Below are 23,108 nucleotides of genomic sequence, written 5' to 3'. Positions count from 1 at the left end.
ATAAGGGGAGAAAGTTCTTATGCTTTTAAAAATTATGAAATGTAATTCAACAAACTTGTATAGTTAATTATCACATGGACTCCAAAACGCAAGGGTTGCTTCTCTTTGGGTCATTTTTGGGCAGAAACCACACCTTACAGTTCGCCCCACTAAATGACTGAAATGTGGGGGGTGGGGGTCCAAATAAATGCATTGAAAAGGCAATTAGTCCTTTGGTTTTTATGCCTTTATTTCCCCCAGATCCCACTAAATGTGTCCCTCTGCTCCTCCGCTGGTTTAGACGCACTGTTGACCATTCACAGGGATTCCACGAATGCTCCATTTTAGCATTTTAAGCATCAAGACATTGCTTAGATTCTAATGATAATGGTGGTGTGGAAAAGCCTTACAGTTCTGAGAAAGCTGCAAGCTTTTTGTGAGTTCACTACTCAAAGCAGAATGTCTTTAGTGGCCAGCCAGGGAGTCCATAGAATCAAAAGTCACACATCTTTTTTTTTTCTTTCTTCTCCAATGCAGGACAATAGGGCAACAACTCGGATGTCTACTGCACTAATACGAAGCCCCAGTTTGGATAAAGGATGTCACTCCAAACCAAGAGGTTTATCTCTCTCTGTGCCCATATATTATAATTGCTTCCAAATTGCCAACCTGCAAAAACCTGCAGCTGCCATTGCTAGTGCACAGCCACCACAGAACTGGCCGTTAAACAAAAGCCCAAAACACAATGCTCCTTGATTACACGGTTGCCTTAATTGATAGATGAGGAAAAATAATTACAGTTTAATCCACGCAAATGAATAGATGTGTCGATCACCAACAATCATCAGTGGCATGCCATCTGCATATTATTAAATCTTGTATTACCTATTTGCATTTGGCCCCCGAACACTAACACATTTCCAAGTATAGCATCCTGGCCATACATTGTCAGGTAGAGCCTATTTAAAATTATGCCATTTTTCCCCCGATAATTAGTTGCAACAGGAACCTTATTTTTCTGGCACTTAAGATAACCCAAGTATGTGTGTCTGCATGTGTATGTGTGTGTGTGTGTCTTCAACTGATATTACATTTTCTGTTGAACTACAAATGATGCAGGGCCTTAAAAGAAATGTACATATTTTATTTTAAATTCATATTTTTATGAGACCTGAAAGCTCAAACTCAGTACTTCTTAAGTGAAACAAGTGAAAGATCAGCAGAAATAAATGTAAAAATTCAATACTGAAATATTTTTATTATATTCACCCCCCCCCCACCCTACCCCCCAGTCAATACTTGGTGGAAGCATTTTTTTTTTTTGGTTAAGACTACCAACTTCACACACCAGGAAGGTTCCATTTTTGCCCATTACTGTCAGCAAAGTTGGTTGGAGAAATCATGTCTTGCCAGAGGTTTTCTACGAGAACAAAGTCAGGATTAAGCCACTCCAGGGCTTTGGCCTTGTGTTCTGGGTCACAGTCCTTCTGAAACAGGAGTTTTTGTCCTGGTTTTAAGTCTTTAGCAGACCAAAGCAACTTTTCCTCTTCGGGGTGGACTGCACTTTCTTGGGTTTTCTCCAGATTTCTCCACGGTGGTCTTATTTTGGTCACAAAACCTTCGGCTACACGTTTGCAGAGTCCCAAAAAATTCAATTAAACTTTATTTGTATAGCGCTTTTTACAGACACTGTCACAAAGACATTTTAAAGTGGTAATACAAAAGAAAACTGGACAAAAAAATAAATGTGTTGCTGCAGACCCTGTACAGGATTTCAGTTGGTTTGGTTCAGAAATGGCTTTCTTTCTCTCCACCTCTACACCAAATGCCAGGATGTCGTTATTTCACTCTAAATATCCTACCACCTCAGCCCTTGGGCTTGGACTCTCTTTCAAAGTCTGTGCTGAGCTCACGGAGGCGTTCCGGGTCAGTTTTGTCCTTTCACTGGCGTTCCTAACGGGTTTCATCCTCGCCCGGCTTCTCGGTTTGGAGCAGTGTTGTCAGGTCCACAGTTTTCACGCCCACTACCTTGGCTACCTTGAAGAGTAAATCGCAGGTGGAAAAAAATAAAAAAAATCTAAGCCCAAGGGTCCTTGTTTTTCTGGTCTAGTTTTAAAATGTTCCACAGGCACAGTCAGACAATAGGCCTATATGGCGCAATGCAAAAATGTTTATTTTTTAAATTCAGAACTGTCCCCCACCTCCAGTCAACAATTCTTCATAATCGTTGGAAAAAATACACGTCCAAGTAATATTCAGTGATCCCAGAAGTACAGTTAGATGGTATCCACCAATCGCAGTCGGCATTGTTGCAGTGCTTGTTACTGACGTATTCTGTCATTGGTGGAGCTGCACTCTTGTCAGTAAGGCTAAGCCAAGACTTGAAAGACAGTCAGGATCCATACTTTCTGCCTTAAATATTGTAGGTCAAAAATGTTTTTCCACTTACTTGACCAATCCATACCAGTACCCCATTATCACGCTTGTCCTCTAAGTTGTAAAAAATTTGCTGGAGGACATTAAAAAAATATTTTTTGTGTGTTTGTGTAAACATTTTGGTTACATACTTATGTGTTCTTAAATTTACATTGTCTTTGTCACTGTACACTCTTTACACTAATCTCTGACTTGAACTGTATAGAAAAGCTTTCCTTTTGTGCCAATGACCTTAAAGTGGAAATGTTTTTTTCCTCCCGTTGAAACTGTGCAGTACCTGAGCAGTTTTTGTGTGTATACAAAGATGCAGGAATAAATAGGATTAGCATTATCGTGGGCATAACATTTAACACTGTTGAACGAATGTCTTATATACTCAGAATGACTGATGAAAACATCGTGAACGTCTCTGGTTGTATAGTGCGGTCGAGTTAAAGGTTGAGACGATAATTTAAAAGTTTTTTTTTTTTTTTTTTTAAGTACGACAGCATAAACAGAGTGAACCCAACTACTGTATATTCGAAAGAGTACGTGATAACTCTGATGATAAAACATATCAGAGTGGTACGCATTTCCCATATCCATTGAAATCTACCCCATTAGTAACATTTTCCCATTAGTGAATGAGCGAAGCTAAAAGACATGCCGCTACCGGCTAAACCAGTTGTTTTAGTCTTTGGTGAACTCTCTTCAAAACGAACAGCAAGCATTGCTGACTGCCAGTAAAACCACCGTTAGCCTACTGAGTCCCTTAATTATTAAAAGTCAGGTATATTGCACGAGGGTTGCGCATTTCTCAAATAACGGCAAACACCCTTAAAATTACATTTAATTTCAGGACAAAGTTTGTTGAATGCCAACGAGCTTATTACTTCAAAGCTTGCAAGATAAGGTAGTGTTTGCCAAAGGAGTTCCTAATCCCACGTCTTCCTGGCTTCATGAACCAAGTAAATTTAAGTTGGTCGATAGCCAAGCGAGCAACTGGTAGCAAGCAAACGTAAGGAACGGGACAATATTAAGACTTTTCACTTACCATATTTTACTTTAAGGTTCTCGCTTTACAACACTTGTAAGCATTAAGTTACCGCATTCGTTTAACTCTGATAGCAGCTGCCAAATGTAGTCTTTTTTCCTCACTAGCGTCGCTCCTGTTTTGTTTTCTTCAGCCTGCCGTAAAGCAACTCATACCGCATCACCACAGTAACAAACCAGAAGCACCTTACTGTCGTAACCCCCTACTGACAAATCCTGAAAGATGTCTTTGCAGACAGGTTAAGGCAATATTATTTCAAAATTATATTATACAATATATATATATATATATATAATTAGTCTTACATACACAGACATAAATATATTTGTTCAAGAATATGGCTGTTTGACCACCTCTAGTAACATAGTAAGTTGCCATTTCTGAATAAAAAAGCAAGACAAATGAAAGTACCTGTTGGTAGGATAGTTTCCCACTGTTTGGAAACATGGTGTACTTCTTTGTTCTAGATTATCATACAGGGATGAGGTCTGTTTAGCAAAACATCTGTACTTGTAAACCTGCAAAAGATCACAGGAACAAGTAAATGAGATATACATCAATAATTTAAATAAAGTTATGGTATAATTTTTTACTGCCAGTGGGGGTAGAGAAAAGAAAACGGACACTTAAACTAAACTAGTATAAGAACCTTTTCTGTAAAACTATGCAACAAAGTTCAAAGCCCAGTTCTCAAACCACTACACTGCAAAGCCATCCTTTAAACTCTTGCTCCCTAGAGTTGGAAAGGCGGGTATGATGTTTAGCACGATGACAATATCTATTACTGACACTTTAGCAATGACATAAATTTTAATATTAGTCTCCAGAATAATAAACATTGGAATTGTTACATGCATTGAAAGCACAATATGAATGCATGCCAATGACAGTGGATATGGTCAAGAGAAAAAACACAGTTCAAATATAAGTTTCATTCTTTATAACAGAACCTATCGTGATAATTAATGATGGGTTAATAATGAAATTGATAATGAAATCAGATGGCCTTTATCTAATGTACACCTCTCTGCTAAAAAGGGAAAACAAGCAATAAATTGCATAAATTCTCCTCAAATTACACATATGTATCCACAAGATTGCCTTGATGATGCTGCACCTTAAACAGTTATTAAACTTTAAGTCTCCTTTGCCCAGCTATACCTCAAAGTATTCTGATCCCGCAAAGGCGCTGAGAAGAAATATATACTGCTACAAAAGAGCCCAAACTCTCCTTTTTTAAACAGACCATAAATAGCGTATGAAGAATGAGCTGGTAAATGAGTTACTCTGAGGTCAAAAAACAGTGTTTGCTTAGAGGTGGGAAACCAAGTGGAAATGGCCTTGCAGAGCAAGTGAAGGGTTATTCCAGTGTGCAGAAGACCACTGGCTCAACAGAAATGGAAACCAGCGCAGTGGCACAATAAATTGTTTGAAGGTCCCAATTATTACCCCACTCATTTGCATGATTACAATGTTTTCCACTAGCAGGGGTAGTATGGAAATTGTAAATTGTAGAAGTCAGGTTTAATGATAAATCTGCCCTTCCAGAGTCAGGCTGACTGGCTGGAGCTTCAATAGGATTTAAAAAGCCAACTGTGTGCAGAAATTAGAGTTTTGCCCCTAAATCATATGGAATTACAGTGCTGGAGCCTGTACTGAGCCTACACACGAAAACGCCCAGAGGAAGCAGCTATTTCTGTTGGTTTTATTAAACCAACCAAGCAATTTAATTCTTTTGTTCAGGAGAGTTCTACTTCATTGATTAACAAAAGCAGGATATAATTTTTTCAGCCTTTTTGAAAAGCCTGAAATGTCAAGCCTTTTAAAGCAGATTATTCTGCCTCTGTGCTATGAATGCAGCCAGGGTAACCTTTTGTCTACAATTAAATATTCCAGCATAAATATAAAAGAAAATCAGAGATGGGGAAGATTGACTCACGAGAGATTGGAGAGGTAGATTCACACTGATAGTGCAAACAGCTTGCTTCTAATTAAATATGCCACAGAGTCTCTAAGCATTCGCTTTCAGCCGCAGAGAGAGCAAGCCGCCTAAGAATGTAAGGAAGAAATATATCACATCATCTCCCTGTCCAAAGACTTCCTCTGGGCACCTAAAGGTATTTCACATTTTTTATTTTTTTTGTTTTGTTTTGTTTTTTCCTAATTATTTGTTTCTGAGAATATGAAAGGTGAAATCTTTTGGGAAATGCATAAATGCAGACATTATGAAAAAAAGTTGTGAAATGCTTTATGATCCAGACTCTGATAATTTGCTGTGACAGGAAGGTACTTCAGGGGATGCTTTCAAGGGGCAGTTTTTTTAAATTCTGAATTTTGGGGTTATTGGTTGCATGTTGGCTTTTCTTGTGCTGGCTACCCCCACCAATGTGCCATTGATTTCCATCTTTTAAAATCTGCTGCGTGCTGAAGGATGTGGATTTTAATATGCTTGGCATGTTATATAAGGGAAGTGTTAACAGAATGCGAGCTAATGTAAATATTTTGTTAACATGCGACTTGTATAGGAAGATTTATGTAATTGCAATATTGTTTAATTTTATTTATGGAGTAAATACTTGTTATAACCTGCTTGTAGAAAGAGATCAGTTAGTTGAGTAACCTTTAAATAAATCCAAGTTCTAGCACTGTAACTGGTCATATCATCAAGGGAGATGTTCTTCTGTAGTGTCAGCATTTACTGATAAATTATGCTTGGTGATACACATATACAATTTTTACACTGAATATTAGACTCTGTTTTGAGTATTTTAAGAAATAAAATCAACAAACCAACCAGCAAAGAACTGAAGATGAGGATCATTTTAATACACAGGAAAGGATAGATTGTGGCAGTAATTTGATGTAGTTCCCTTGTGACAAGTTTAATAAACTGTAAGATCAGGGAATTTTATTGCATCTATCTGTTACAGTTACAGAACGCATTTTCTAAATTATGCTGCATTCACCTAAATCGTGGATTTGTATTTGTTTTGTGCTTTTAGTTGTTAATTATGTAAACATATGACTATTAGTAGCTCTACTACTGCACAAGACGTCTGGTTCTTTGGCAAGCCACATATTTGTTTTTATAAACCTAAATGCACTGGTTAGTAATCTTGTGTGAAGTATTAATATTGCATATATAACTTGCGTATAGATTCCTTTATGTGGTTATGACGGCCAGCTTGCAGGTATATTCTCCGTGGCTTTGTGGCTTTTGAAAAGAAATGAATGAAATCCTCGAGCTGAAGAAGTTTTATTTTATTGCAGAAGGAATGTGTGTTTCAGTGCAGGTGCACAGACTGTGCATGCGGTATCTGGCCTGTACACAAACAATACGTGGGGTAATTATTTCTGAATTGTGCCACAACAGCAGACTTCAGTCACTCGTTGTGGTCTTGGAACAGGGCGTGCGGTTCAGTTTGTGCGTAAGTTGACTGAATTCTGTCACATGACTGGAAGTTTAATATCATCCAATTGAACCATCTCAGCTTTCTGTCATTCATGTGATGCTTCTCTTTTGTCGTGACAAATATTGCAAATTATATTTTGCATTTAGTGATGAACACAAACATTGTGTTACTATAAAGTGTTTTCATTTATGATGACTCTAATTTATGCTTTCTTATCTTATTTATCCTGCTTACTTGCTTTTTTGTGTGTTTAAGATATTTCTATTTCTAATCATTAAATATTGGCATGTACAGATATTATCTTCCAATGCTGATCATGAACTGTGTGAGAGAATTATGAGCATAATGTTTTATTCACAATACCCAAAGCTGATCTAATTTCTCTTCAAGCCTTGAAGTTGAAATGACATTTTAGAGATTACTTTTCTGCTGTAGCATAGCATTAAATCTTTGACAGTGAGCAGTGTTGGGATTTGTACTGTCTGATAAATGTGAGTTATTGCATTATTTGAATAAGCATTACATCCTCGACCGTGTTTGTCATATGCCCTCAGTGAAAATGGACCTATACGGGCAGAGATCAGAGATGTTAATTTAATGTATTTGTGTTTACTGAGAATAGCGCATGACTGTTTTGGACGATGTCTGGAGAAAACTGGAGCAAACTGACCCCGTTTAATCTGAGGCTTCTTAAATCCGCTTGATTTAACTCCACAGAGGAATAACAGGCCGCTGGGGGGGTTCTGCGTGAGGTCTTTGTGGTGCCGATGCTTGTGGTGACTTTGTAAACTTTGCCAGGCGGGGCTTTACCTGGAAACAGATGCAAGGAGTTAGTCCTGGTCCTACGCGAGATAAACGAGACATAAAGGTGCACACTTCATTCTTCGGATTTTATGTTTTAACAGGAAAAATAATAACATTTCTAAAACAGTCGAGCTGGAGGTCTAACTCGGCATGTTCATTCTGTTTGGATATTCGCTCCATGCTAACTTCTGATTGGCAGTCCACCAAGCAACTAGTCACACCACTGATTGGTTAAAATGTAGAATTCCATTACGCAGTTAAAATGGCCATTACCTACGTCTCCTTCAATGGGAAGTAAAATAACTTTGTTGCTTTCAGAATTAAAAATAAACAAGAACGGGTCAAAACCTAGTACATGGCTGGACCGAACCGGCCGACCAATGGTGTAACTTCATCACTCACTCAGTCACTCAGTCACAGACATTCAGGTTTATAAGACTGGCCCTGCTGTTGCGGTCCAGCCAAAAATGTAAAAAACTAAATTAAAATATCATATTAATAAAACATGCTTGTTATCGTAGAAATTGTTTTACTTTGGTTCTTTATGTATGTCAGTGAGTTACAAAATAATGAGTGCTCAGGGCTTTTTAAACTCCATTTTCAAGATCACCACCACACTAAAGAGCCTGTCCTTTTTCATTACTGTGCTTCTGTCAATAGAGCAAGGCTGGGAAACTCCATTCCTGAAGGGCTGGTCCATGTACAAGTTATTGTTCCCACCCGTAAATGTTTCTCAGTTAACTGGTTACCTCAATACGCCAGTGCAGGACCACGTGTGAAACAGACCACACAATAACAGTAGTATAGGGACACAAGAACTGGCTTCAACTGTCAATTATGAGCTAACTTACTGCTAGTACTGCCCCCACACACTGCTAATACTGCCCCTACACACTCCTAATACTGCCCCACATTGCTAGTACTGCCCCGACACACTGCTGATACTGCCACACACACCACTAATACTGCCCCACACACCGCTAATACTGCCCCACACACCACTAATACTGCCCCACACACTGACAATACTGCCCCACACTACTAATACTGCCCCCATACTGATAATACTGCCCCCCCCATACTGCTAATACTGCCCCACACTGCTAATACTGCCCCCATACTGATAATACTGCCACACACTGCTAATACTGCCCCCCACACTGCTAATACTGCCCCCTACACCACTAATACTGCCCCACACACCACTAATACTGCCCCACACACCACTAATACTGCCCCACACACTGCTAATACTGCCCCACACTGCTAATACTGCCCCCCACTGCTAATACTGCCCCTACACTGATAATACTGCCCCACACTGCTAATACTGCCCCACACAGCTAATACTGCCCCACACAGCTAATACTGCCCCTCCACTGCTATTACTGCCCCACACTGCTAATACTGCCCCCCACACTGCTAATACTGCCCCACACTGCTATTACTGCCCCACACAGCTAATACTGCCCCACACAGCTAATACTGCCCCACACAGCTAATACTGCCCCTCCACTGCTATTACTGCCCCACACCGCTAAAACTGCCCCCACACAGCTAATACTGCCCCACACACTGCTAATATTGTCACACACTGCTAATACTGCCCCACACTGATAATACTGCCCCACACTGCTAATACTGCCCCACACAGCTAATACTGCCCCACACAGCTAATACTGCCCCTCCACTGCTATTACTGCCCCACACCGCTAAAACTGCCCCCACACAGCTAATACTGCCCCACACACTGCTAATATTGTCACACACTGCTAATACTGCCCCACACCGATAATACTGCCCCACACTACTAATACTGCCCCCCACACTGATAATACTGCCCCACACCGCTAATACTGCCCCCCACACTGATAATACTGCCCCCCACACTGCTATTACTGCCCCCACACTGATAATACTGCCCCACACTGCTATTACTGCCCCACACACTGTTAATACTGCCCCCACACACTGCTAATACTGCCCCCTACACCACTAATACTGCCCCCCACACCGCTAAAACTGCCCCCACACAGCTAATACTGCCCCCACACTGATAATACTTGCCCACACACTGCTAATACTGCCCCCTACACCACTAATACTGCCCCCACACAGCTAATACTGCCCCCACACTGATAATACTGCCCCACACACTGCTAATACTGCCCCCACACTGATAATACTTGCCCACACACTGCTAATACTGCCCCCTACACCACTAATACTGCCCCACACCGCTAATACTGCCCCCCACACTGATAATACTGCCCCCCACACTGCTATTACTGCCCCCACACTGATAATACTGCCCCACACTGCTATTACTGCCCCACACACTGTTAATACTGCCCCCACACACTGCTAATACTGCCCCCTACACCACTAATACTGCCCCCCACACCGCTAAAACTGCCCCCACACAGCTAATACTGCCCCACACACTGCTAAAACTGCCCCCACACTGATAATACTGCCCCACACACTGCTAATACTGCCACACACACTGCTAATACTGCCCCACACTGCTAAGGTTATGCAGTCATCGAATGCACATTGCCCAGTGGAGCCACTGGCCACAGTCAGCCCTGGCACCGGATTCGACCTGAGACCGTGGGGTTCATCCACGCACATAACCACGGTGCCTTACCAAATCAGCCACCCAGCAGCCCACTTTAAATCTTTTTCAAGGAAATACATGTAGTCTGTGGCAGCAGCTAATCAACAAGCACGGAACCATCCAGACCCACGGCGCAACTCACTTCTGCAGACACATTTTAGCTGGCACCACCTGTGCGTGCGTCTCACAAAACATCCCTCAAAAGTCGTCCGTGAGTGAGTGAGTGAGTGAGTGACCACAATTTGCCATGCATAGCCCACACCAGTTCCAGCACGCCGTGGGAAAAAACATCACATTTAATTTTGATTTTTGTTTTTGGATGTAAGTACAGATTAAAGAGCATTTAAAAAAGCACAGAAATACAAACACACAAGAGGTAAAAGAGCAGGAGAGGTAAAAGAAACTCCACACAGATTGTAAAGAGACCTCTCCGTTTTTCACCTGTTTTCAAGGCCACTGATTTGCATTAATGCGCGCGCATTCAACTGAACACCCCGAGTTCAGATCAGACCAGCGACTGTTAAAAACACACACCTGGATGCCAAGAGCAGTCAACTCCCCTTCGGCTGGGGGAAGCTTTGGAGCCAGAAATCCCACAGTGCACTGCTCTGCTGTGGTTATAAACAGGCACGTTAGCTTTTTTTTTTTTGAAAAAGACATTGCAATAAATAAATAAATAAGTAATGCATTTTTTCCCATTCTGTGTTCCATTTAAGTCTCTGTTTTGCCAACCAGTGGAGGTTCTCTTAATGTCAGAGACAGACGCACTGATATGTGCTCAGAGACAGACGCACTGATGTGTGCTCAGAGACAGACGCACTGACGTGTGCTCAGAGACAGACGCACTGACGTGCGCTCAGAGACAGACGCACTGATATGTGCTCAGAGACAGACGCACTGACGTGTGCTCAGAGACAGACGCACTGACGTGTGCTCAGAGACAGACGCACTGATATGCACTCAGAGACAGACGCACTGACGTGTGCTCAGAGACAGACGCACTGACGTGTGCTCAGAGACAGACGCACTGATATGTGCTCAGAGACAGACGCACTGACGTGTGCTCAGAGACAGACGCACTGTAATGTGCTCAGAGACAGACGCACTGACGTGTGCTCAGAGACAGACGCACTGACGTGTGCTCAGAGACAGACGCACTGATATGTGCTCAGAGACAGACGCACTGACGTGTGCTCAGAGACAGACGCACTGTAATGTGCTCAGAGACAGACGCACTGACGTGTGCTCAGAGACAGACGCACTGATGTGTGCTTTGGGCATCGGGCTGCAGGGATCGTGTTCAGAGACAGCAGCGGTCTGGCTCAGGGTTCCGCAGCGCAGGCAGGTAACAGCCTCTCTTCCTGCTCTTCTCCAGACCCGCGCCGCCCCATCTCCCTCCAGACCCGCACAAATCTGCCATAATTGCTGAATTTTAGTTTCCCAACTAAGACTGCAAGGTTTGCAAAAGGGAAACAAGAATTATTTAATCAAATTGGTACCTCCACATCCAGATTTGACTGTGACTGCATAATGCACCTCTGTAATCCCTTTATCAAACGGCCAGATGAAGAGGTTTTATTGGAGCAGGAGAGAAAATATATTTAAGGTCATTCTATCGCTAGTTTATTTTGAAATTGCTCGGTCCCTTTTTTTTTTCTTTTTTTTTGTAATCTTGAGGAAGGAATAATTACCGCGGCTGTGACACAGTGGTACGGCTGATTAATGTTCTGGGAAAATGGACCGGGAGACGGAAACTGGGGCTGTCACCAAGCAACACACTTTATCCCCCTTTAACATATCAGTATAATTTCTCATTTCTGCGGAGTTTTATTGGATTCTGCAGGTGCGGCGGCGTCGCGGGTGCGACTGCGGTTGGTATCTGAGGAGCGCTGGTTTTAGATGCTGCTGTGCTCCCGCGCTGGTGAATGGAAGCTGCTGTGTTTGTAGGAGTCCAGGCTGGGGAAGCACTCTTTGGATCTGCAGGAGCATTAACCCCCTTTTCTTGCTTTGTCTTACTTTTACACGAGCAAAGGTCTTGCACAGGAAAAGGCTCAGAAGTAATCGATGTTATTTTAGCTGTTGCATTTAGTACGCAGTCTAAACGCAGGGAAATGTGTATTCATAAATCATAATTATTTTCAATATGCATAAGACCCATGAACCCTAAATTAGAAGTTTTCTCCTTTTTTTGCATTTCAGTAAGATAGTAAAATAAAAAAACTCTACATAGCACAGACAATGATGTGGAGATACACCTCAAAATTGTTGCAATAATACTTCAGACATTCTTCTTGTTTTACGTGATAGTAAACATTAATATAAATGTTGACAAGTGTTATTCTACAATGAGAGTTGTAGTGTGTACAGGAAAGGTTGAATATTCATTACTCCTTTCCGTAGATGGCACTTGTCTTAAAGGTACTTCATGATCTGTCAATGATACATTTAAAGTTCATATGTGAGAGATGTACTATTTTTCCTTTATTAACAAATATTTATTAACCCCAAATAGTGATACTTCATCCTAATAGCAAAGGCCCCCCAGAACTGTGTACATGATTACTGGTTTGGGTCCAGGTAAAACGTAACAGCAGAGCTACTGCTAATCTGAATGATGATAACACCACTGTGCAGACCAGCTTTACGGATGAACATATTTACCTTGCCTGTGTGCCTATCCTTAAAACTTTATGTGTGTGTGTGTGTGTGTGTGTGTGTTTGTGTACAGGTTTGTTCATTTACTTCAAGCATTCGAGCCAAAGCATTCAGTCCATAGGATCACTACACACTCTGTGCTTACATTGCACTTACCCCCCAAATCACACTGCCATTTTGTGCTGAATTTGAGGCCTAGCTTTGCTCCCCTCCCAGCCATGCTACGCTTGTTACTGATACGCGCCCCACAGCTGACTCAGCGGGCATTACCCACGGTGCTTCTTACCCGAAACAGGAGGGAAACCAAAACATCCCTTCTTCAATTCAGCATCTCTGTACCTCAGCTAAAAACTCTCAGACAAACATCCAAAAATATCCAGTCCTTCCACATGACATGATTAGAGGGGCACTACTGCTCTTCCCTTGCATGAGCACCTGCCCTTAAGCCTTTGTCCCTGAAGTTCTGACAGATAATTAAATTGTTTATCCGCAGTTATTTGGTGAAAATAGCTTTGACATAATGTTGCGGCTCTTAAACCATGGCTAACCATGGCTTTGTTTTTTGGGGGGTTTTTCTCATTCAGGTTTGTCCTGTTTTTCTTCTTGAAATAATTTAGCTTGGAAGCCTTACACTGGCCCCAGTCTCAAGTAATGTTTTTTTTTCTTCCCTTTCTCCCTGCGTAAATCAGCATTGCCTTGTTTTCATCATATTTGCTCCACACACTCTGTAATTAGTCTAAAGACAGTCTGAGCACAAAAATATCATCACAGGTTTTTTTTTAAGGAACTCTTCAGGGTGTGCTTTTGCACTGTGTCTCATAAATCACCAGCCGCTTGATTAGGAAGCACTGTGGCTCTGTGCAAACACCACTTATCTCACCTGTTAACTATTACGCTGTGCTAATTTAGCTCACTGCATTAGTTTAAGTATTGGGGTGGCAGTGTAATATACCAGGTAGAGGACTGGACTCAGTTAGAGGTAGAGGTAGAGAACCCAAGGTTTGTAGGTCCGATTCCCAGGTAGGACACTGCCTTTATACGCTTCAAGCAAAGGTGCATAATCTTTGGGTTATGCACCAAAGGTTTGCTTCGGTGTATATCCCACTGTATAAATGGATACGCGAACATGCAAAAAAGTTGTGTAGACTGTAAGAGCGTCTGCTAAGTGCGAGTAATGTAATGTACTGTATGACTGAAATGAGAAATAACCTCAGCTAGTCACTGCAAACTGTACACAGGAATATAGGGCTGAAAGGTACAGACAACGTGGGTTTTATGACAGATTTACATAAATTTAGATAAAGTGGAATAAAGTGTGCGGGCTCTTTCAGGGTTTGGAGATAAGGTGTGTGGGTTCTTTTATGGCTCTGGAATAGGATATGTGGGCTCTTTTAGGTTTCAGAACTAAGGTGTGTGGGCTCTTTTAGGGTTCAGGACTAAGGTGTGTGGGCTCTTTTAGGTTTCAGAACTAAGGTGTGTGGGCTCTTTTAGGGTTCAGGACTAAGGTGTGTGGGCTCTTTTAGGGTTCAGGACTAAGGTGTGTGGGCTCTTTTAGGTTTCAGAACTAAGGTGTGTGGGCTCTTTTAGGGTTCAGGACTAAGGTGTGTGGGCTCTTTTAGGGTTCAGGACTAAGGTGTGTGGGCTCTTTTAGGGTTCAGGACTAAGGTGTGTGGGATGTTTTAGGGTTCAGGACTAAGGTGTGTGGGCTCTTTCAAGCACTGAAACACTCTGAAAAGCACCGGTGTTGACTTCAGTTTGTTACTCTGGATAAGAGTGTCTGCCAAATGACTGTAATGCAACGTAATGTAATGCAATGCAGTATAATGTAGTGTAGTGTAATCCAACTCAAGCCACATCACCAGTCCTGCACAAGCAAGCAGCAGGAATGTGGCTTGAGCTGAATGGGCTGGGTTCCAGCACGGTAACATGAGAAAAAACCCAACAATATATTCATGTTCCGATATATTTACATTTCCGATATATTCATGTTTAGCCAAATTATCTATCCTAATTAATGTACGGGATTAAAAGCAATGTAACGCACCTATATGCGTTAAATGCAGGGGGCTTCAGCTTCATACAGTAAACGTGGCCTTCTGAGGTAACTGCCCCATTTGCCCCCTACCCCCTCGCCGGGCGCTCCATGCAGATAGCCCCGCGAGGAGCCCAGCGTGATTATAGACATTAGCCCCGATGGGGCGCATCTGTTCCGCCGCGCGTCGGCTCCTGCAGGAGCCCGTAAACGGCGGGTTCTGTGTCTCAGAGAGGCTGCTGCTGAACGCAGCGCGCCGCGGCTCTCTCCCAGCTGGGGCCAGCCCGCTGAACGCAGCGCGCCGCTCTCTCCCAGCTGGGGCCAGCCCGCTGAACGCAGCGCGCCGCGGCTCTCTCCCAGCTGGGGCCAGCCCGCTGAACGCAGCGCGCCGCTCTCTCCCAGCTGGGGCCAGCCCGCTGAACGCAGCGCGCCGCTCTCTCCCAGCTGGGGCCAGCCTGCTGAACGCAGCGCGCCGCTCTCTCCCAGCTGGGGCCAGCCCGCTGAGCCAGCGCTCGTTTTCAGTACTTACGTTCCCGCACTTTACCCAGCAGCACGTCAGGGGGGGGGGACGTCTTTACCCTGCAGCGCGTCGGGGGGGGGGACGTCTTTACCCTGCAGCGCGTCGGGGGGGGGGGACATCTTTACCCTGCAGCGCGTCGGGGGGGACGTCTGCGAGCACCCGGGCACGGGTGGCATTCAGAGGAGAAAGATTTTTTTTAGCACGTTTATTATCTAATAATCAGCTGGGGAGGCGATGAACCCGATCTCCTGATTAACACAGGTAAATTAGGTCGGGCTGTGTCAAGCACTGTACTTGTCTGACGCGCATTTAACTCTTCAGATGCTGGCAATGTTTCACAAAACCCATGCAGGTCCCTGAGAAGATTCAGAGCAATGCGCCAACAAGCCAACGCTGAGCTGAAAGAGGTTTTTTTTTGTGTGTGAATGTTGGGGGAAATAAATGTCTCTTTGCACTATCTGACCCAGGTGTGGTTACGTTAGCCAGGTGAAGGCTAACGCTGTGGTTGTTTCACTGACTGGTCCGTTGAAGCGACGGGAGTCTCGGGCTCGAACCAGCAGCCGCGGCTTTCTCCCGCGCTCATAGTTTGCGCGGTGCGGTGTGGAACGTGGTGACGTAGCGTTGTTTGAAAAGGGGGGGTGGGTGGTGGGGGGGGGGGTGTTCAACGCTCCATTTGTTTCTCTCTCTCCCGCTGGAGCGCGCAGCTCTGTAATTATCTGCAGCTGAACACCAGAACAGCCCGAAATGCCCATCAGGCCACAGGGGCGGCATTTCAGCCCACGTCTCCTTCCTTTCTGTCCTGATAGAATGCGGTTTTTTTGTGTGCGCGTGTGTGTGTGTGTGCGCCGCAAAATATGTGTTTCGTCGGGTTTGAACTGTTCTGCCGAGGAGGGGGGTCTCGAGAAGGCCAGTCGTGTGTGAATATCTTTGTTAAGTCTCCTCCCGTCTTGATTGTGGAAAATTGATCAAGCCCAAAGCAGAAGTTCAATACACAGTACCCTCGGCCCCATTGTCTAGGTGAATAGCACATGCTGAAGGCCACAGGCAGGTTGCTATTAATATGACAGCCCACTCCATATCCGACTATAATTTATAATGAAATACCTAATCTCCATTATTTTGATCCAGGCAGGCGATTCTTTGAAAGAAAGAGATGGGGGAAAAGCTTTTCTTTGAGTTCCTCGTGGCAGTTGTATGAGAAATGGCAAACCAATAATTTTTGTCAAGAGTTCTTTTTTTTTTTTTTTTACCAGCTGAAATACTTGTGGATTGCCACAGTTTAAAAGCCAGAGATAAAGCACATTCAGGGTACTGAATGAAAACGCCATCTGGGGTTTTTTTTTTTTTTCATTTTCTTTTTTCCTTCCTTTTTTCAAGTCTTGTAATCAAATTTCAGCAAAAAAAAAATCAAATGGGGGGTTTTCAATGAAAGTACCTTTTGTTGATCTGAAACGAGCAAGTAATTTACAAAATGCCCTTCCTTTGTGTGGGAGGCTAAAGGAAAAAAGAAATCAGTAGCTTTTAAAGCTAGGCCTTGCTGCGACTGGAAAGATAATGAAAGCCGTCTGTGTTGTGGGGTAGAGAGCGTTTGAAAGGCAGGCCGGACTCAGGGTTACAGCGCTGAAAAACCTGTGTGTTTGTTTTGTGAGCAGGACTAAGAGCTTCCAATCCACAGAGAAAAGATCTGAGAGGAAAAACATCGCGAAGACTGCCGACTCTGATAACCCTCTCGCTTAAAGTTTACCTGCTCTCCTCCGGAGAACACTTGGCGACAAAACGCGGCAAATAAAAAAATAAAAAAATAAAAAAATAAATAAAAATAAAAAAACAACAAACAAAAAAAAGAGAAGCAGGAGCAGCAGAAGAGATCCGTTGGACTGAGGACTGCTTCCTTGCGTTGCAGGATGCGTGACGATCCCGTTCGTTCCATTGGTAGGTCCAGGACGACTACGGACTTCTCGGGAAAAGTGAGTTCCTCCTATTTCTGTCCTTGGGCACGTGCTGTGAGGGTGCGTCTACGTTGACGCCGCGGTGCTTTTTCGTTACACGGTTGAAGGTGGCGGCAATGTGGTGTTAAATGTAAAGTGGAGTAGGCTGCGTAAAGGGGGTCACAGAGACTCAACCGCCCAAAATAAAGGTGACTTAAAGTCAGGTGTTTTAAAGAGACTCGAGCGGGGAATCGACGCGCGCGGATGCTTACCAAATCCACTTGAGGGAATTAACCACCGCGCGCGTTAGCCCCTTCTGCGCAATTAGGAATATTTTGACTGCTGGATAAAGAGAATGAATTGATCATTGGCGCAGACAGCAGGGGGGAACTCGGTATCCGTTCCGCCGCTGTCAATGTTTTCCAGCAATTTATGGTAATGTCATATGCTAATGCCACGATGTGTGTCTGGACCCGAGCCTGTCTCCCAGTTATCAGAAGAAAAAGGTGTTGTAATTACATCGGTCTGTTCGTGCTAATATACACAGTAAAAGTTACGGTGAACGAGGACCTCCTTAATTTACCTTCTACCAGTATGAGTACTTGCTGTCTTTAGGACAATTCCAAAAGTGGGCGGTGGTCAGTTTTTTTTTTTTTTGCGCAGGTACAGTGTTCTTGTGCTTTCCACTGTGGAATATGGTTGTGGTTTGACCCAGGTGTTGCCCGTGCAGCGTCAGAACAGGGGCCAGTTTTGTCCCACCGAACTGGCATTTTCAGTGCTGTGGAAGTATTTAATTTGAATGGTTATTTTCTTTTGACGAAGCTGAACTATCTCTCTCTCTTTCTCTCTCTCTTTCACACACTCTCTCTCTCTGTAATGAGAAACAGCAGATGACTTACTTTTGAATTATTTGTGCAGAAAGACAAATAAATAAATAAAAAGTTGGTTACTGCATTCTTATTTTACTTTCTAATTTGGCCTCGGTGAAACAGTAGAGTGACCCTGCTGTTTTGCTGTGTATATTTAAATAACAAAAGACATTCAGATAACAAAAGAAATGGAAAATATTGAAATGAATTGATTTTTCGCTTGGCACAATGAAATGTCAAAATTTGCACTGGAACAAAAACTTAGCAAAATCAATCTAAATCTCAATAGAACGTGTTAGCAAAGCTCTCTCTGGTGCCATCTAATGTCGAAGCAGGAAACTGCAGAGCCGCAGAGACGTCCCTTTTGGAATTAGACAGGACAGGCAAGGTGTAATAATTACGGTCTCCAGTACCACCTCAGCATTGTGTGGTTTATACAAGAATTTGGGTAGGATGTCGAAGAATCTGGCTTCCATTAATTAAAAAAATGCATAATTCTCTTTTTACCTTTACAATATCCATTTTCATTATCTCCATGTCTTTTATAAAATGTCTGAATAATACCTTAGCTGTTCATTTATTTATGCCTTTAACTGATATTAAGCAGCTATATCTATCAGAATTTTAATTAATTTGTGTGGGAATTGTAATGAATAGGAAGAAAGGTTTCTTAGTATATTTGTGTACCTGAGTATATATATTCAGGTATAATTTGTGGTGTACTTTTATGTGTGTGTGTTTGTGTTCAGGTATAATTTTCGGGGTACTTGTGTACATGTATTTGGTATACCCAATGCTTTCCTGCAAAATTCTCTACATTATTATGCTGGGAAAGGCATAAACCTTTGATACATCCATTACTTTGACCTGTCAAAATAAAATTCTGGAGGTGACTGTAAATGTTTAATTTTATACTCCTTGGTTGCTGAGGAGGGAGTTATTTTAAAAAAATCATTTGGTTCCTCTATATGGTTTGTGGGTTAAAGCTTTAAGTTATGTCAGCGTTCCTGCAAGAAACAAGTGAACAGGAAATGAGTAAATAAATAAGATAGTAAATAAATAAATATTATTTTAATATGAGTTGTATCTCACATGTCCATAAGCGGGTAAGCAAGGGAGATTCCTGATGAAGGCCAGCTGTGTGCAGGAGTGGGCTGGGGGGGGGGGGGGGGGGGGGGGGGGAGCTGGATCAGAATTACTTAATGGAGTGTTAAAGTGAGGGGGCGGGGCCCACTCTGAATCGGGCCAGCCCTGACCGCCAATTAGAGCCCATTGAGCTGAGGCCTGTCAGGCGCTGATGATAGCCCCTTCCACACCAGCGCGCAGGCCACTGTCATTACCGCCACCGCCGCCGTTAGCCGTCGTTAGCCACCTGACCTCGGGCCTCAGGGGGCAGGGCAGCCCCCCCCCCCCATTCACACCCGAACCCCCACCCCCATACACACCCTAACCCCCACCCCCATACACACCCTAACCCCCACCCCCATACACACCCTAACCCCCACCTCCATACACACCCAAACCCCCAGCCCCATACACACCCAAACCCCCACCTCCATACACACCCTAAACCCCACCTCCATACACACCCTAACCAACACCCCCATACACACCCTAACCCACCCCCCAATACACACCAAACCCCCACCCGCATACACACCCAAACCCCCACCCCCATACACACCCTAACCCCCACCCCCATACACACCCTAACCCTCACCCCCATACACACCCTAACCCCCACCCCCATACACACCCAAACCCCCACCCCCATACACACCCAAAACCCCACCCCCATACACACCCTAAACCCCACCCCCATACACACCCAAACCCCCACCCCCATACACACCCAAACCCCCACCCTCATACACACCAAAACCCCCACCCCCATACACACCCAAACCCCCACCCCCATACACACCCTAACCCCCACCCCCATACACACCCTAACCCTCACCCCCATACACACCCTAACCCCCACCCCCATACACACCCTAACCCTCACCCCCATACACACCCTAACCCTCACCTCCATACACACCCTAACCAACACCCCCATACACACCCAAACCCCCACCCCCATACACACCCTAACCCTCACCCCCATACACACCCAAACCCCCACCCCCATACACACCCTAACCCTCACCCCCATACACACCCTAACCCCCACCCCCATACACACCCAAACCCCCACCCCCATACACACCCAAACCCCCACCTCCATACACACCCTAACCAACACCCCCATACACGCCCAAAACCCCACCCTCATACACACCCAAACCCCCACCCCATACACACCCTAACCCCCACCCCCATACACACCCAAACCCCCACCCCCATACACACCCAAACCCCCACCCCCATACACACCCTAACCCCCACCCTCATACACACCCAAACCCCCACCCCCATACACACCCAAACCCCCACCCTCATACACACTCTAACCCCCACCTCCATACACACCCTAACCCCCACCTCCATACACACCCTAATCAACACCCCCATACACACCCTAACCCCCACCCCCATACACACCCAAACCCCCACCCCCATTCACATGTATTAGTGTTGTGTATGTTTGCGTGTGTGTGTGTGTGTGTGTGTGCATATGTGTGTGTGGGTGTGTGTGTGTGCACGAGTGAGTGCATGTGTGCATATACAAGAGTGTGCATGTGTGTGCATGTGTATGCGTATGTGCTGTCTGTGTATTAGAGTGTGCTTGTGTGTGTGCATGTGTGTGTGTGTGTGTGTATGTACACATGCTGCATGTGCCTCTGCCCCCTGGCATTAATGTGGCATACAGTTTTGGCCCATGCAGTACAAAAGGACTGGCATGCAGGGATGTGGCCTGTTTTTGCTACAAAATACAAAATACCTCATAAATACACATATTGATAAAATGCAATTAAAATGGTGGAAGTGTCAGCTTCTTTGCAGGTGGCACAGATGTATAAATCCAGGTTGGCTGCTTTGCAGGTGGTGACCCATATTACAGATTAAATACGTAAACGCAGGTGCATATTTCACATGCGCGTGTTTGAAGAGCTACCCATCCCTGAGGTCAGCTCTCCCCAGAGGAGCTCGTGCCCCCCTCGCGTCACCAGCAGAAGTGCTTTATTCGCCTGTCTGTACGAGGTTCCCCCGGCCCGTGTCCGTTTAGAAACAAGAAAAAGGGCTCTGCGGTTCGTTCTGAGCCAAGCCAGCCGAAGACTCGCTTCACGCCGCGCGTGTTGGCGTGAGCGTGAGTTACACGCGCGGGGAAACGTCCTCGCACACGCGCTCTGCAGCTGTGCGAGAAGCAGAGTTCACCGGAAAGTTCGCCTGCGCGCTCCAGTGCATTTTGGTGCCGCAGATTGCGGCGTGGCGCCCGGTGGCTCGAGCTTACGCAGGAAGTCTAATCTGATACCACCTGGGCTGATCCCTGAGCGCCCTCCCGCTTAAAGGCAGGAAATTAAAACGGTTTCCGCGCAAAACCCCCGGCAAAGCAGGACTAACCTGATCTAAGTCAGCGGCCCCCTCTCGCACCTGTAAAGCCGCAATTAATATGGGCGCAGTCCCCCTCCGGGCCGGCCCCGCCCGAATTTCAGAATGTAAATTTAGGGTCTTAGGCAGATATTACAGGGTGTCCGGAAGACAGTGGAGAATTAAGCGCTCAATCTCGGTTTCGCAGCAGGCCGCCGCTTCAAGCGTGCCGGTTTCCGTTGCAGAGACAGGCGAGGAGCGGCGGAGATAAGCGGGAGCTGGGGAAAGGTGTTCCGGTCTGGACCAGATCTGCAGAAGAGCTCTTCTCATTGTACGCTAATTCCCGCTGTTTGACTCGGGTTGCGATGGCCAGGCTGACCTTGTTCTCGCCCATGTGCAGATTCATTCTGTCGTGTTCGGTAAAGACCTGTAGGTTAGACTTAGTTGAGTAAAAGCCTTTCCTTCAAGTCTTATATTCTCTGCTTGTTTGGCTGCCAGTCGGTAGTGGTTTTCACGAGTTCAAATCTGTGGCACAAAAATATGACTTTCAAGAATTCCACGTTCTGGCATTATCCGTTGCAGACAATACTCATTGGTACCAAAGAAAAGCGGTTTGTTGTGATGAACAGTACGTTTCAAATTGTATTATGCTACATGGTTTTATCAAATGAAATTTTGGCCTCTTCGTGTTTTGTGATGGGACTGCACTGGCAAAAAGCGGCGACACGTGCAGTCCGTAATTGGCGGGTTGGAGGGGGCTTATTATACAGGGGGCTTTTAAAGAATCTTTTGTCCACAGAGGCGCTGTGTTTCCCCATGTGGTCCTCGAAGAGAACACCATACTGTGCTTGAAACAATTTCTACGTCTGCTGGGACTGTGGCCTTGTGCGTTACAATCGCCAGACAACGCACACACACACACACACACACAATATATATATTTTTTAAATGTTGCGGTACATGAACCAGTACAATACCACGGCTGTTCAGCTGTAACGGTCCGTAAACCTTTATACGTAAAAGCAGTCACAATTGAATACGAGAAGAGGGGAAACTGCGCCGGGTCGTTCGAATTGAGGTTGTCGGTTTTTTTTTTAACGCTGATTATCTTAAAACCTCGTGCCCAGAACGTGCAGAAGTGGAGGGCTCCACTACGCTGCGGCCACTTTCTTTGCGGAGGGATGAAATTATTTAGATTGCTTTCTTTTATAATCAACCTTAGAATCACCTCAACGTGAGAGAAAAAAATCAAAGTAGATCCACAAATCACAGTAATGATTAGAAAATGGCATTGGATTTCTAAAGCAATTTTAGCGCAGCATACACTTAAACGCATTTGCTGTGT

At 44.5% G+C, this 23,108-nt stretch overlaps 1 protein-coding gene and 1 long non-coding RNA gene across 8 annotated transcripts in view; one reads left to right on the top strand and one right to left on the bottom strand.

The window, feature by feature from the left end:
* Positions 1-1,214: 1,214 nt before the first annotated feature.
* On the bottom strand, positions 1,215-3,728 carry LOC118225071. Its single transcript, XR_004764760.1, has 2 exons — positions 3,449-3,728; positions 1,215-2,016 (listed from the first exon to the last, which is right to left on the bottom strand). It is a non-coding gene; the product is annotated as an uncharacterized LOC118225071 (long non-coding RNA).
* Positions 3,729-3,745: 17 nt separating this feature from the next.
* Positions 3,746-23,108, top strand: part of LOC118225070 — a 149,531-nt gene continuing 130,168 nt past the window's right edge. For 2 of the 7 annotated variants that reach the window (XR_004764758.1, XR_004764754.1), the window contains exon 1: positions 17,008-17,459. The gene's annotated coding sequence lies outside the window, so the exon portion shown is untranslated. Of the gene's footprint in view, positions 5,566-17,007; positions 17,460-23,108 lie in introns of those variants that run through there. The other 5 variants (XR_004764753.1, XR_004764749.1, XR_004764750.1 and 2 more) reach the window with 4 other exon arrangements.

The sequence above is a fragment of the Anguilla anguilla genome, chromosome 4, assembly GCF_013347855.1.
Source record: "Anguilla anguilla isolate fAngAng1 chromosome 4, fAngAng1.pri, whole genome shotgun sequence".
Classification (NCBI taxonomy): Eukaryota; Metazoa; Chordata; class Actinopteri; order Anguilliformes; family Anguillidae; genus Anguilla; species Anguilla anguilla.
This window is presented reverse-complemented; position numbering and strand designations above follow the sequence as displayed.